Source organism: Delphinapterus leucas, chromosome 13, assembly GCF_059928025.1.
Source record: "Delphinapterus leucas isolate spDelLeu-1000000601 "Yukka" chromosome 13, BTC_Dleu_Yukka2, whole genome shotgun sequence".
NCBI lineage: Eukaryota > Metazoa > Chordata > Mammalia > Artiodactyla > Monodontidae > Delphinapterus > Delphinapterus leucas.
Window position 1 is genome coordinate 18343501 of NC_143141.1, and position 12939 is coordinate 18356439.

General features: G+C 35.0%; 1 pseudogene; it reads right to left on the reverse strand.

The window, feature by feature from the left end:
• Positions 1-3154: 3154 nt before the first annotated feature.
• LOC111165433 (serpin B6 pseudogene) lies at positions 3155-5382 on the reverse strand (annotated as a pseudogene).
• Positions 5383-12939: the final 7557 nt, after the last annotated feature.

A 12939-nucleotide genomic window follows, 5' to 3' on the forward strand; every position in this document is an offset into this window, starting at 1 on the left:
ATAATAAAATTCACCCATGTGGGCTTCCCTGGTGGTGCATTGGTTAGGAGTCCACCTGCCGATGCAGGGGACACAGGTTAGTGCCCCAGTCTGGGAGGATCCCACATGCCGTGGAGTGGCTGGGCCCATGAGCCATGGCTGCTGAGCCTGCACGTCCAGAGCCTGTGCTCCACGATGGAAGAGGCCATAACAGTGAGAGGCCTGCGTACTGCAAAAAAAAAAAAAAAAAAAAAAAAAATTCAGCCATGTTAAAGTATGGTTCTGAGTTTAGATAAATAAATCAAGTTACATCACAGTGATCACAATCAAGATTTAGAATAATTCTACCACCCCCAACATGTTTCCTCAAACTCCTCTGGAGTACACTCCTCTCCATACACTCAGCCCATTGCAAACACAGAATATTCACCATCACTGTAGTTTAACACTTTACAGACTTTTACATAAATAGAATTATATCATATTAAACTTTGAGTCTGGTTTATTTCTTATAGCATAAAATGTGTGATATCCATAGTCACTACTGTAGTTTTATAATGAGTCTTGGAATTAGGTAATGTGAGTCTTTCAACAACCTTCTAATTGTTCTTTGCCAAAATTGTATAGTAATTATATTAACTTTGCAATTTCATATAAATTTTAGAATCATGTGGTCTATTTCCATTAATTAAAATATTCTGGCACTTTGAGCTTGCTTTAAATGAACAGATATATTTGGGAGAATTGATTTCTTAACAGTATTGAATTATCCAAGTCATAAACCTGATCTACCTCTCCATTTATTTATGTCTTCTTTGATTATGTTCAACAGTATTTTGTAGTTATTAGAATGCTGACCTTGCACATATTTTGCCAAACTTATGATTAAGTATTTTTGGGTATTTGGTTCTAATGATAATGGTTCTATTAACAATAATTGTTCTATTATGGTTATTAATCTATTAATTTCTTTTTATTGCAAATATACAGAAATACAATTAAATCTCATATTTAATTGTATATTGAAATTGTGTTCTACAGTATTGCAGTACTCCTTGGTAGTTCCAATATATATATTTTTAGATATTTGGGGGGATTTACTTTGAAGACAATTATGCCATCTTCAAATAGATATACTTTTTTCTTCTTTTCCAATCTATATGTTTTCATTTTGCTTTCTTGCCTTATTGCTCTGGTTAATACTTCTAGTGTGACAATGAATAGGTGTGGTAACAACAAACACATTTGCCTTCTTATATACTGGGGTAAAACATTCAACATTTTACCCATATGCAAAATGTAAAATGCAGGGGTTTTTTTTCCTGCTGATGTTTTACCTCACGTTGAAGATGTTCCCTTTTATTCCTATTTTGCCAAGAGTCTTACCATGAATGTGCCTTGAATTTGTCAAATGTTTATTTGCAGCTATTGCAGTAATATATATTTTTTTCTTGTTCAGATAATTGATATGGCAAATTGCCTTAACTATTTTCAAATGTGAAACCAACCTTACATTCCTGGAATAAACTCCACTTAGCCATGACATATTTGGCTCTCCATATCTGGGGATTCCACATCCACTGATTCAACCAAGCGTGGATTGATACTATTCAAAAAAATCCCAGAAGTTCCAAAGAGCAAAACTTGAATTTGTTGAATGCCAGCAACTATTTACATAGCATTTTCATTGTATTTAAAACTATTTACATAGCATTTTCATTGTATTAGGTACTATAAATAATCTAGAATGATTGATACAGGGAACATATTGGTGATTGCCAGAGGTGGGGAGTGAATGGTTGGATGAAATGGGTAAAGGGGGTCAAAAGGTATAAAATTCCTCACACACACTACTATATATAAAATAGACAGCCAACAAGGATCTACTGTATATCACGGGGCACTATAGTCAATATTTTATAATAACTTATAAAGGAAAAGAATCTGAAAAATTGAATCACTGTGCTATACACCTGAAACTAACATGACATTGCAATTCAACTATACTTCAATAAAATAAAATTTTAAAAAAGGTATAAACTTCCAGTTGTAAGTCATGGGGGTGCAATGCATAGAGAGGTGGCTATCATTAATAATACTATATTATTGCAAGTATTATTATTCAAATATTGCATATTTGAAAGTTGCTAAGAAAGTAGATCTTAAAAGTTTTCATCATGAGTAAAAATATGTAGCCATGTGAGGTGACAGATGTTAGATATTGTAGTAATCATTTTGCAACTTTTACAAATATCAAATCATTATGTTGTACATCTGAAACTGGTAAGTTATATGTTAATTATATCTCAATTAAAATTTTTGAAAAAACAAAATGGTAACTGTGAAGTGATGGATATAATTTGCTTGATTGTGGTGATTATTTCACAAGGTATACATATATCAAAACATCAAGTTGTACAACTTACATATAATTTTTGTCAATTAAACCTCAATAAAGCTGGAAAAAAGAAAACTGCTTCAGTATTTATATGGTAATGAAATGGAACAAAATAACCAAGAGAATGTTGAATATGATCACACATTATCTGTGTATTTTGGCTTAAGAAATGATGTATTAATACAAAAGAGTGAAAATAATAGAGAAAACAGACTGACACATAAGCATTCACCTAATTTTAATAAATATGAAATTTTGCTGCAAGGTAAGGGTACACTTTTCAGGAATGGGTGCTTGTCCATATAGAAACATATGATCTTGATATTGAGCATCCATACCTCACTTCATATTGATCTTGAGCATCCATACCTCACTTCATACAGCATAAAAATTCCAGATGTGTAGTAGATCTAAATATAATAGGTAAAAATTATTCTGAATATAAAATAAAAATTATGAAGCTTTTAGAGAATTATCTTAATAAACTTAGACTAGGAGATGGTTTCTTAAGTAGGACAATCATAAAAGAAGCTATAGAATTACACATTAGAGAAAACCAAATTACTTTATCATCTACATCAAATTACTACATCAAAATTAAGAACTTCTCTTTAATTAAGAACACCATTAAGGCTATGAAAATCCAAGAGTGGAGAAGATATCTGCAAAATATATCTGAAATAGATAACCACTATTTCACGAGAATAGTGAATTTTCTTTTTTTTTTTTCCTTGATCAGGCCCTTTATTTCTGGACTGTCGCCAAGGCCAATTTGGGTCACAGGCACGTCACGGAGTACTGGGGAAAGCGGGCCAGTAGGACCCAGTGGGGCTGCCTGCAGCTGCCGCCTCCTCGTGGGGAGCTGAGCCGGCCGCAGAAGAGAAGCCCGCTGGTCTTGCTGTGCTGGATAAAGATGAAGAAAAGGTTGGGCTTCCCTGGTGGTGCGGTGGTTGAGAGTCGGCCTGCCAAGGCAGGGGACACGGGTTCGTGCCCCAGTCCGGGAAGATTCCACATGCCGCGGAGCGGCTGGGCCCGTGAGCCATGGCCGCTGAGCCTGCGCGTCCAGAGCCTGCGCTCTGCGATAGAAGAGGCCACAACAGTGAGAGGCCCGCGTACCACAAAAAAAAAAAAAAAAAAAAAAAAAAGAGGAGGAAAGGGTGTTTGGCTCGGAACCTGGGGGGGATTCTGGCGCAGCGCAGCATCAGGACTGTGGCGGTGGCCGCGGCTGCCTTTGTGCCCTCCTCGTCGACCTCCACAAAGGTCTTGTGTGTGACCTGGGACAGGCGCAGGTCCCTCTGGGCCGACATCGCAGAGAAATCCACCCTGGTGTCCTCAAAGGCGTCGGTCACACCCAGGGTGCGGAGGACACCCTCCATGCCGTAGCTCTTCCCCAGCTTAAACCTGGGCAGGGACACCTCCACCTCCTCCTCCATCAGGTCCGGCCTCGCCCACTCGATGAATTTCTCATAAGCAAGGTCCTTTTCCACTGTTTTCAAATCGGTGTTTTCATTGGGAAGCATGATGATCATATTGAGCTCCCTGCCGATATAGGGAAGCACCAGAATCTTCGTGAATATCTCTCCGATGTAGGTCATTTTAAAGGTGGATTTCTTGAAGATCATTTGCACAGCCTTCTCCACATTCTTGCTGACTTTGAACAGCCTTTCCTTGGTGTGTTGTTTGTTAAACTGATTCTTCCAGTTTCCTTTGAAGTGGATGGCGTTCATGAGAACCAGACAGGTCATAGGGTCCACTGAATTTGGAGACAGCAGGTCTGTAATTTTTCCTTCTGTCCTTTGGGCTACCCAGGTGTTTATGTGTTTCCTGGATTCCTCCGCAGCACTGATAAAGTCCAGCTCTTCCATCTCTGCTTGGTAGAATTTGCAGCAAGAATCTTTGAAAGATGGGAGGAAACCATAAGTCTTCTCTCCAAAGAGCCTGTTGATGGTTCGGAGCAAGTACTGTGTGCTGGTCCTGTTAACTTCGGTGAGAAGGTTCTGGAAACCCTGGTGGACGTCTCCACCTCCGCTGCTGCTTTTGCTTAGAGAAAGTGCCTGGGACATCTGGGCCACAGTGTTTCCCTTTGCCCCCATGAAGACCATGGCCAGGGCAGAGGGGATGCTTATGGGTGAGAAAAACACATTTTTCTAGTTGTCTTCACCCAGGTGTTCAGAAGACATGAACCAAAGACTTAAATAAGTAATTCATACACACACACAAAGTTGGCATATGATGAATTTTCATTTTCCTACATTTATATATTTTTTCTAACAAGTGTTTTCTACTATTACAATCTTATTTGACCTAAAATATAATTATTTCCACTGTGTATAGTATAATTATTTATACTAAAATATAATTATTTTTTCTTGGCTCCTTCTTTTCCCAGTGTAATATTAGGTCTATGCTATCTTCTTCAAGTGAAGTGTGGAGATTTCCTCAATCTGTGCTTTAGAATAGAATGTGTAGTATTAAATTTTTGTTAACACTTGCTACATAAAGCTACCTAGGTTTGAATTTTTTTTAGAAAAATTTGCCTCTTTACTCAGTCTTTATTATGAAACAATTAAGATTTTCTATTTTTTCCTTGCACCAAGTTCAACTTTTTTCACCTGAGTTGTCCCTAAATTTTTCTTACTATTCTTTGTCTTCTTTAGTTTATGTAATTAGTAATTCTTTCTCATTTTGGTGTGTTTATGAGTGTGGGAACATACCTTCTCTTCCCTTCCCTCTTTCTGTCCTCAGTCTTGCCAGAGATTTGTCAATGCATTAGTCTTTCAAAAGTCCAACTTTAATTTTATTGATCTACTCCTCTTCATTTTATGTTGATGTTTTATTTAATTAAATTGGACTCATTTTATTTCTCTTTGAGTTTTAAAAAATTATTTTAGGCCAAATTGCCTCATTAATTTTCATCATTTTTTTCTTTTAAGATATATGCATTTAAGGGTTGGCATATCCTTCTTAGCATCACTTTAGTTCTATCCCAAAGGTTTGGATGTGTTATAAATGTTTTCTAATTTCCACTATAATATATATATATATATATATATTTCTACCCAAAGGTCATTTAAGTGGAAGATATTAATTTTCAAAAACATGGGGATTTTTATGTTAAATCCTTTCATTTCTAGCTTAGTGCATTGCAATCAGAATGCATATAGGGGTCATATATGCTTGAAGTCCTTGTACACAATCAATTTTATAAACGTTCTTGTGCTTGGAAAGATTAAATTCTCATTTCTGAGCTCAGTCTTCTCTATATAGATATCAGGTTAAGTTTTAAAATTTGTTAAATCTTCTATGACTCTTATTTAACGTTAGCCAATTTTTTCTATTAATTACCAGAAAAGTGTCAAATAAAATATCTAGTACTCTGTCTTCTGCTTTCTCTGTCTTGAGGGTAAATTATCATGTGAATGGTCTTTCAGAACACTTATGTAGTCATGGTTATTGGATTTTTATCATTGGAGTGACTAAAATTTTTGGCTACTAATTATTTGTGCCTTAACTTCTCTGTTTTTCTGTTATTAATATAGCTATACCAGCTCCTTTGGTTTGAATTTGTGTAGTAATTCCTTTTCATCTTTTACAATCAACTATTTTGATAATTTATGATATAGCTGTGTCTCTTGTAAACAGAAGAGGTTGGATCGTATATCTAAAGCATGATGACAATTTTTACCCCTGAGGAATCTAATGGATTTTGGTAACAAAAATTAATGCTATATATGGACCTGTTTTTCACTTTACATTCTATCTATTTTATGTTTTTTTCTTTTCTCTTAGACTTTAGCTTCCATTTGAACTTATTATTTGTTCTTTCTGTTTTTATTCCTCTACTAGTTTGGAAGTTACACTTTCTGTTTCTACCCTATATTGCGTTTTCTAAACATTATATATTGCACACTTGATATGTCAGTCTAAATTTAATCAATATATTTTAAGTTTTCCCCCACAATGCTAATATTTTAGAACACTTTAATTTCATTCTTATACATAAAATATTACATACAAATATGTATGCATGTTAATTTTTTATTTAATGACTATTATTGTTTTATGCAATCAACATACATTTAGTATTACATATATATATATATATATATATATATATATATACCACAACACATTGTACGTTATCTTTTTCTTTCTTGGTACTCAAATCCTCCTTCAACACAACATTTAAATTTTTCTTTAGAGAGTATCTGTAGGTGGCATGCATGTCAATTTTTGTTAGAAAATGTCTTTATATCACTTTCATTTTGAAAGATGCCTTCACTGGTTATAGTGATTTAGGCTGACAGTTATTCTCTCTCAGCACATTGACTTTGTCATATTTCTGTCTTCTGGCATCCATTGTGACAGAAGTCATCTGTGAAGCTGTTACCCCTTTCAATGTAAACTTTTAGTTCTGGCATCTTATAAAATCTATATCTCATCTTTCGTTTTTGTCATTATTACCACGATGCAAATTTCATTTCCTTTATCCTGCTTATAAATTTTGTGAATCTTCGGGTTTCTTAAATCTTTCATAAGTTCTATCACTTGTGTCTTCTCAGTTCTAGATAGTCTCAGAATTATATCTTCAAATATTTTCTTTGATACACTCTTCCTTCTGGAATCAGCAAAAATAATTAATTTAGGTATATAGCCCACAATACTAGTGGAAATGCAAGTCTTCTTCACCACTTTCTATGTAACACTATTGTTATTTGATCTTTTTTTTTTTTTTTGCGGTTCACGGGCCTCTCACTCTTGTGGCCTCTCCTGTTGCAGAGCACAGGCTCTGGACACACAGGGTCAGCAGCCATGGCTCACAGGCCTAGCCGCTCCATGGCATGTGGGATCTTCCCGGACTGGGGCACGAACCCATGTCCCCTGCATCGGCAGGCGGACTCTCAATCACTGTGCCACCAGGGAAGCCCCCTGATCATGTTTTTAAAGAAAATTATTAGAATCTATGTAGCTTGAGGAGAGAGAACACTTATTATGTGTCCATGTATTCCTTGTAGTCCTGACCATGATAACAAGTTAATATTTGGTGATTATTTTTAACAATTCATTATTTTTCTTAAATGCAATTGACAATAGAAACCAGTATTGAAACAGGCCAATAGCTATGTCAGTGATTTATATGATATTGAAACAGGGCTTTGAAGAATTTTGATGCTTTTTTTCCTCTAGTATATTAAGACATTTTGTCATGGTGATAAGTATTAAGAAATGTTATTGTCTATAGACATTATAATATAGGAACTATAAATTGTTTGAAAGTTATGCCCCTGAGCGTGGATAAATAAAGTGAGACAGCCACTTGAGATTACTATTTCTCTTTTTAACCTATAGTATGTCTTAAATATTATGGGCATTTCAAGTAAATGAAATTGTAGAACCAGAAGTGAAAGCATTCTTTAAGGTGGGAAAAATTATGGCTTTAAATGTGGTTAATTTAGAGATGTGAGAGCACACTGTCCTAGGTGTAGTACTCTACCTGTTCTTTGTTAGATTATTTTTTAAGTTTAAAAAATTAGAGACAAGTAAGAAAACTTGATTCTGTTCCTAATCCTTTCTTGGATTATTTGACATTGAGGAAGTGGTTTAACTCTTCACAACTAGGTGTGCTCATCTCAAAAAATTAGTTGATTGGAATTATCTTTGTAGCAGAACCCCCAGGGAAATAGATTGTGTACCTTGACAAAACCAGTAAGTCACAGGTACTTATTGAAACATTTATTAAGTTGATTAAGAATAAACTTGTAATAATTTGCATATATAAGTAATCAAAGGGGATATCTGCATTTTCACTCAATTTCCACAGATGTGCACATAGCCACAGTACCTGATAACAGTGTTACCTAACCTGGATTTGGATCCACTGGCCAGACATGCAGCAAAGCCAATCTACTGACACTGGGTTGCAGTGAAGGGAAGTGCAATATTTGTTGCAGGGCATAAAGAAAGGAGAACAGGCAGCTAGTGCTCAAAAGACCTGAACTCCTTGATGGCTTCAGGGAAGGGTTTTTAAAGGCAATATTAAGATCGTGGATTGCAGGGTACCTGATCAGCTCGTGGATATTTTTCTGATTGGTTGGTGATGAGGTAACAGGGTGATGTTTTGTAAGTCAACATCATCAACCTTTTGGTCCCAGCTGGTCTGGGGTGTTCATGTTTCTGGTTAGCCGTTTTCATCTGGTGGGGTTCTGGTTTCTGTAAAAACAACTTAGGAATGTTGTCAGTCCTTCTTATCTATATCATTCAGAGAATGGGGAGTTCAGTGACTCTGATATGTGGCTGATTTAGAGTCTAAATTGTTACCAGTTTTGCGGCCCGAAAGGTATCCTTTGTTTCTGCATTTTTACATTTCCTAATCATTAACTCTCAAGCCAGTCTTCTGAGACTCAGGAGAGGCCTGGGAGAATAAAGCAAAAATCTTTTTCTTCAAAAGATAGGGACATGGGGTCTTGCAAGACATGGGTCTTGCAGCTCACATGAAGTGAGTTTGTCCATGTAGGATTAGCAAAAGCAGACACACGACTTGCTTTCTTATAGCCTGATCTACCTAGAATTGTGTGACACAACCAGGAGGATGGTTTAACCTGGGTTCAATCTTTCAATGGAGGATTCTCAAGTAACAAAGTATGTACTTGTTTCTCTTTCTTCAACAAACTTAAATACACACATGCACGTACACAGAAAAGATATATAAAAATCATATTCTTCTTAATTTGATAGTTAAATTGTAGTGGGAATTCTATATTGCAGACATCTCTGTTATGTGAATAACTGGAGAATAATCCAGGAAATTATGTCACCTATTGGGTACTTCCAGTGAATAAATGCATCTTCTTCCACATATTCAGTCTAGAAACAGAGGGAGCTATTGTTGACCTAAAACAAATAGGCTGCCAGATATTTCTTCAGCAAAGATGAGTTTATTGCAGATCACTGGAGAATTGCAAATTTGGGGTCTGCAACCACGGCAAGCCTTGGACAAGTCCCTGCAGGAGCAGGGAAGAAAAATTATTTTATAGTGGGGAAAAGGACATTGGGAGGGCTGTAGTAAACAAAAACTCCATGGTTTTTCATTGACTGAGTACTCACTAGGAAAGAAGAGGCGTATACCTCTTGTTGGGCTCTGCTATCATTGCAGGGCCTGAGAGCTTCCCTTTCTGGTCTCCCAGCTCTATTTAGTTTCTATTTTTAAATTTCTTTTGCTGTGTAACCTCTCTAATGTCACTGATACCTTAATTGGAAACCAGGAATATGTTACTTTTTCCTTTCTTGGGGAGATACAAATAAGTGACAGGCGTTCATGATCAACTCAGCAATTTATGTTTTTTTTCACTTCGTTTTTAATTAAGTGAATGATTTTACTGAGGTGAAAACTACTTACATTGTATTTTATAATCCTGATAACATCGTGAAGGATCTCCCTCAAGGTGTTTTTTTTGTTTGTTTGTTTTCAATACTTTTACAGATAAAATGTGAGAGATAAAAATGAAAGAGGAACAAAGAATGTATCTACACATGGGGTTAACAGTTTAGGAATTTGTGATTCAGACTGACTTCTCCATGTTCATATTTCTCAGTGCTGTCTATTCCACCTTTTCCTTTTTTCTCCTCCTTCCTCTCCTGATCCCTTCTCCCCTTTTCCTTCCCTCTCTTCCTCCCCTCACCCTCTCCCTTCCTCTCTATTTCCTCCCTTTCCTCTTCTTCTCCCTCCATCTCCTCATCCTTCTTCTTTGTCTGTTTCTGTCTCTCCCTAATAGCTTGTCATGAGATAAAAATCAAAGGCAAAACTGAGTGTAGCAGAATTCTTTAGTGATGGCACATTCTGCCTGACTACAAGAATTACTGGGGAATTTCTTCTTGATCATGGCTTGTGAAATTGTTTAGCTGAAAAATACTGTAAGATACACATTGTACATCACAACCTAGAATACACATATAAACTCTGGAAAACAGAGTCTCCTTAGCAATGCTATATGTGGTACACACATGTTCTACTATATTTTAATTTAAATTATTTTTTATAATGCTTATGTCTACACAGTTGTTGTTATATAACTAATTTGTTATATAACTTACAGTTTAAAAGTTAGTCATGAAGGGACATTCATGGTCTTAATGATAGAAGGACTTTCATTCAGAGACCACTGTCCTAAACTAGAATTGAGGATACAGGTACAGATTATAGGCTGAATATGAGGTAACCCTTGAATTATATTTTTTAATATCAATTTATAATGAGGCTTATTTTCTTGTCATTTGTCTCTTGTTTATATATGTCAACCAGAGCTAAAAATAAAATTCAAAATAGAAGGTTTTGGTTAATTAGGTTCTAGCTAATCATACTGTAACCTTTTAAGCTATAGAGATTTTGTTCTATTAAATTAGGAACTAATTAAGTGGAAAATTACATATAAAATGCCCAATAATTCATTTATTTATTTAAATATTCATCTATGTCTTATACTATGAAAAAATTTTAAAGACAACTTCAAGCACTGCTGTTTTCCTGTAGAAGCCTTTATATTGTTTTAGAAAAGAAAAAAAGAAAGGCATAAAAATTGGGTAATAGATTGGTTCCTTAGGTTACGGGATTTTGGAAGTGGCAGGCTAATCAGGGAATATCCTTTGCCAAGTTAAAAACTGTTTACTATGATAGGTAAACTCCCTTAGGTTTATTTAATCATAATGATGCTCACTCCAATATTTTTTTCTGATATTCTGTGTCCATAGTGTGAATCTTCAAATTCTATTTAACAACACACATCTTTTTATTTAATTCAGATTAATTAATTTTACAATACAAATGATGTTTTCTTGTTGATATAAAAAGAGTAGGACATATTTTTGTAGTAAAACCCTCCCTCAAAGTTATTTAAATTCCTATGACCCAAGGCAATATTTTAATATTTTAACATGTACTTTACATTTATTGTAGTTGTGCTCACACCCTTTCATTTGTGATTTCTGTACGATAATTTACTGTATGAATTTATGATATGCTGTAACATTTCTCTATATGAGTATTTACAAGTACATTAAAGTAAACTTTTGTTCAACAAGTATGGTATTTGCAAAGACATATTGAAATAATCAATATTTCAGTTTTCTTAACCTTTTTGTATATATTGGTTAGAAACAGGTGTTGTAACAATAGTTCTCTGCCTTGGCTGCATGTCAGAATCAATGGCAGAGGTTTACAAATGTCAACTCCTATGTTGTTTACTAGAATAATGAATTGGAAGCTCTGGGGGTGAGACACAGATCACAGTGTTTTTAAGTTCCTTAGGTTATTTCAAATGTTTAGCTAAGGTAGAAAAGCACTGCAAATAAAGAGTAATAGTTGAGATTAATAGAGTGGATAAATCTTGTTGAAGCATTACTGTTACTCTTCCCAAAATTTCCTCTTCTTTGTGAGATTCAAAGAAATGAAAGGCAAATCATATTGCAAATATAAGTTTTCTTTTGATAAAATTCAAGCATCGTAATCAAATTTTCAGCTATTCATCAGGCAAAATTATAGTTAATGACCTATGTGATATGTCATGTTTTTGAAGAAGTTCAAATATTGAGTGTTTCGCTGTTACCAAAGTTCTTTTCTTTTTAAATATTTCCTGGAGTATATTTGATTTACAACGTTGTCTTAGTTTCAGGTGTACAGCAAAGAGAATCAGTTATATATATACATATATCCACTCTTTTTTTAGATTTTTTTCCCATATAGGCTGTTACAAAATATTGAGTAGCGTTCCCTGTGCTATACGGTATGTTCTTATTAGTTATCTATTTTATGCATAGTAGTGTGTATATGTCAATCCCAATCTCCCAATTTATTCCTCACTGCACTTATCCACTGGTAACCATAAGTTTGTTTTCAACATCTGTGACTCTACTTCTGTTTTGTAAATAAGTTCACTTGTACCCTTTTTTTAGGTTCCACATATAAGTGATATCATATGATATTTGTCTTTCTGTATCTGACTTACTTCACTCCATATGACAATCTCTATGTCCATCCATGTTGCTGCAAATAGAATTATTTTGTTCTTTTTTATGGTTAATATTCCACTGTATATATGTACCACATCTTCTTTATCCATTCATCTGTCATTAGACATTTAGGTTGTTTCCATGTCGTCGCTATTGTAAATAGTGCTGCAATGAACATTGGGGTGCATGTATCTTTTTGAATTATGGTTTTCTCTGGGTGTATGCCTAGGAGTGGGATTGTGGGTCATATGGTAGTTCTACTTTAAGTATTTTAAGGAACCTCCATACTGTTCTCCATAGTGGCTGTACCAATTTACATTCCCACCAGCAGTGTAGGAGGGTTGCCTTTTCTCACTCTTTCCTGTAGCTTTAAAAAAATAGGAATCAAATTTATGTTAAGGTTTGCCTCATTCTACTATAAGCTAATCATCTAAGAACATATCACTTAAAGATATGCTAAATAAAATCTAACATTTTACATTTAATATTATTTTCAAAATGTGTACTCTATGCTAATTAAATGCAAAAATATTTGGGGGATATGGAACTGTATGATTGTA